The sequence below is a fragment of the Papio anubis genome, chromosome X, assembly GCF_008728515.1.
Source record: "Papio anubis isolate 15944 chromosome X, Panubis1.0, whole genome shotgun sequence".
In the NCBI taxonomy this organism is placed as follows: domain Eukaryota; kingdom Metazoa; phylum Chordata; class Mammalia; order Primates; family Cercopithecidae; genus Papio; species Papio anubis.
In genome coordinates, this window is record NC_044996.1 from 34,264,429 (window position 1) to 34,268,418 (window position 3,990).

A 3,990-nucleotide genomic window follows, 5' to 3' on the forward strand; every position below is an offset into this window, starting at 1 on the left:
AATAAAATTTGAAATGAGACACAAAATCAACCTGGTAATATGAGAACTTTTTCTGTTGCTGTCTCTGATTAATATGGGACAATTCCAAAGTACTTTCATACTAATTGGAACTTGCATCATGGCTGTCACACTGAAATAATTTGTTCGACTGCTAAAAAATAATTTTGGGGTTTCCTATTCAGTGAGAATCAATACAGATCAGCATGCATAAAGTTCAGTAACTTAAATGGAGAAGCAAGCAAAAGCAACAGGAAAATTAAATCAGGATGCTGAGGGGGAACAGGTTTGCTGGCTATGAATTTTAACTGAATTTTTGATGGGGCAAGCTACGTTACATTATGGCAGAAAAAAAGTGCAACTGGCATACTACAAAGAGATTTTTTAAGTTTAAAAAAAGTTTGGATCTTTTGGATTTTTTTTTTTTTTTTTTTTTGGTCCTTATGTGTTTAAATAACACTGAATTATAATTAGCCACACAAATAATGAGAGTAGTTTTTTTTTTTTTTTTCCTGGCTCACTCCAAATCAGCTTGTTAAGGTATATATCCTTCTACAGCCTTTCCTGATTTTGCATGTTCTCATTCCCAGAGTAGTCTACCTTAGTTTACACTCAAAGGTAACACTTGTTGAAACTACATGACAGAAACAGGCTGCAAAGGTGGACAAGGGGAAGCATGTCCCTCTTGTCTTGATAAGTCAGTGCCACACACAGAATCCACATTTTCTGAGACATTATCTTCATTATAGAGCCGTTTGATTCCATCATAGAAGTCATCCCCTTCCATTTCCTCTACTTTGCGTTTAGCAGAGGTCTGCTTGCACCCACTGGCAGCTGGGAGATGATGGTAAAAGGCTGCTGTACCTCTGACTGGCACTTCTGGCTTGCTGTTGTCCTTGGAGAAGTCTGGGCCTGGGACAGAGGAGGGATGTAATCTGAACACTCCTTTGTCACAGGTCACCAGGGTGTGCTTGAGGGGACGGTAGACATAAACGGAATTTAGAGGCAGGGAAGACTACAGAGTAGAAAGGTGATGTGCCACAAGCTCCTGACAGTGGATCAACTGGGAGCTATCCATCTGTGCTTTCCGAAGCAGTTCAATTGTAAGAGAAAGCCAATCAGGAATAAGTTTCTCCATTTCCAGACTAACCATGGCCAGAGCAAGCATGGATCCTCTGAATTGCAGAAGTTGGTTGCAGGCCATACAGTGAAGTAGTTGCTTGGTAAGGACTGCCAAATGTTGAGATGGGCTCAATTTGGGCAAACTGAAAAGTAACTGAGGCCTAGTTGACACCGCAATAGCATGGAAAATATGAAGACAATCCAATGGTGTGGCTGTGTGAAGATCCCAATTCAACTTATCCAGAATAATTATCTCCATTCTCAAAATTTCAGATGAGGAACATCCACAGAAACTGTCCCTTGCCAATACCTTTAGTACTGGAATTCTCTCATCTTCCTCAACAGTCTTGGCAGCTAGGAAAAAACAGCTGATTGCAATACAACTCAAGTATATCGGATGAGCCTTTACGGTAGCTAAAAACCTGTCCAAAAGACTGCCAGCCAGAGCAAATGTTTCTGGGTAAAGGTTGAATTGGTACTTGAGTTTGGCCAGCCATTGAATTACTTCATCTCTCTGGGATGGAGAAATATTCTGATTTGAAGGCATTTTCCGCACATTCACTTTCTACATCTGCGCTTCCCTAGTGATTGCCTTTTCCAACAGGAAAGACAATTTCTGGTTTTCCAAAGGCCCTGGAAACTTCATGATATCCTTTGGATCTGCCTGCTAGCCAGCTTGATGTAGCTACTTCTCCTCCTCTTCCTCCTCCTCTTCCTCCCCGGCTGAGCTGTAGGCCTCACAGTGGTGACGCGAGGTCATCCGGGGGCCCGTTACCACCTCATTCTCATCCGCGCGGCGGCGGTGCGCGCAGGACTACGGGGCCCATTGAGGAGGGAGAAGAGGGGGAAGCGGGTCGGGGGGCGCGGTCGGTCAGCAAATTAGTTCCATGATGACCCCCGGCCTGAGGCCGCCGCCGCTCGAGCCCGGGTGGGGAGGGGGCTCCCTCTCGCCATAGGGCGGCAGGGGCCGGGGAGAGGCGGGGGTGGGGGGGGTGAGACCGGCTCTGTCCCTGCCCGGGGAAAGCGCCTCCGAGAGGAAATGGTGAAAGGGGAGGAGGGGGGAAAAGAAAAGAAAAAAAAAAAAAAAGAAGAAGAAAGGGGAAAAGGGGTAAAAAATAAGGAAAAGCGAGACAGAGGCGCTGCCGCGTCCGCTCGCGGGGAAGGCTGAGGAGGGAGGGCTGGATTCCTTAGGGTTTTCTATGTACATGACCATAATATTCTATGTACACGAAATCCATGACTATGTCATCTGCCAATAAAGTTTTAGTTCTTCCTTTCCAATCTGAATACATTTTATTTCATTGTCTTGCCCAGTTGCCATCGATGGAGCTTCCAGGACAATGTTGAATAGAGGTGGTGAGATTAGACATTCTTCTCTAGTTCCTGATCTTAGGAGGAAAACATCCAGTCTATCACCACTAAGTATGTTATTAGCCGGGCGCGGTGGCTCAAGCCTGTAATCCCAGCACTTTGGGAGGCCGAGGCGGGTGGATCACAAGGTCAGGAGATCGAGACTATCCTGGCTAACATGGTGAAACCCCGTCTCTACTAAAAATACAAAAAACTAGCCGGGCGCGGTAGCGGGCGCCTGTAGTCCCAGCTACTTGGGAGGCTGAGGCAGGAGAATGGCGTGAACCCGGGGGGCGGAGCTTGCAGTGAGCCGAGATCGCGCCACTGCACTCCAGCCTGGGAGACACAGTGAGACTCCGTCTCAAAAAAAAAAAAAAAAAAAAAAAAAAAAAGTATGTTATTAGCTGAGAGTTTTTGTAGATGCTCTTTTTTGAGTTGAGAAAAGTTCCCTGTATTCCTAGTTTGTTGAGTGTTGTTATCATGAAAAGGAGTTGGATTTGGGGCAAATGCTTTTTCTGCATCTATTAAGATGATTATGTGGTTTTTGCTTTTTATTCTACTGACATGGTCTATTACAGTAACTGATTTTTGGATGTTTTAAAGACAAAACAAAACAAAGTGTTTTTCCTACTCTCACACTCAAGGAAACACAGAACACTTCACCTGTGGTCACCAAAATGTGTGGGGAAATACACACATACACCAACCAAGCAATTCTCCAGCTGACGTCAGCTGGATCGCCTCCAAATCAATTCAATTCCAACACCACCGACCTGCAGATAGCATCAGATCCCATAGATCCTATACAGAGATTTGGGGCTCAGTCCTACGAGGCTGCCCCACACCTCAAATGCCAATAGTAAGTAGTAGGTTGTCATCTATACTTCTGACCCACCAGCTATAAATCAGGAGTTCCCACTACCCTCTCCTCAGGTTCCATTTATTTGCTGGAGTAGCTCACAGAATTCAGGGAAACACTTTACTTAAATTTACTGATTTATTATAAAGGATATTACTAAGCATATAGATGAATAGTCAGATAGAAGAGCTGCACAGGGCAAGGCATGTGAGAAGGGGCCCAGAGCTTCCATGCTCTCTCTCTCAGAGAACCACCCTCAAGGTAACTCATGTCCAGCTAGCCAGAAGCTCTCAGAACCCAGTCCTTCTGGACTTTTATGGAGGCTTCATTACACAGGCATGATTGATGACATCACTGGCCATTGGTGATCAACTCAACCTTCAGCCCTTCTCCCCTCCCCAGAGGTCTAGGTTTGTGGGGCGATGTGGGGTTGAAAGTTCCAACCCTCTAATTACATGATTGGTTCCCCTGGCAATCAGCCCCCATCCTGAGGCTATCCAGGATCCCACCAAGAGTCACCTCATTAAAACAAAAGATGCTGGCCGGGCGCGGTGGCTCAAGCCTGTAATCTCAGCACTTTGGGAGGCCGAGACGGGTGGGATCACTGCGGTCAGAGGCCCCAGACCAACTTGAAAGCATCGACGGGACCCTGCTTCCCCTAC

The 3,990-nt window shown here is 46.0% G+C and overlaps 1 pseudogene across 1 annotated transcript; it reads right to left on the reverse strand.

The window, feature by feature from the left end:
* Positions 1 to 415: 415 nt before the first annotated feature.
* LOC116271944 lies at positions 416 to 1,949 on the reverse strand (annotated as a pseudogene). Its single transcript, XR_004180676.1, has one exon. The product of XR_004180676.1 is annotated as a cyclin-I pseudogene (transcript).
* Positions 1,950 to 3,990: the final 2,041 nt, after the last annotated feature.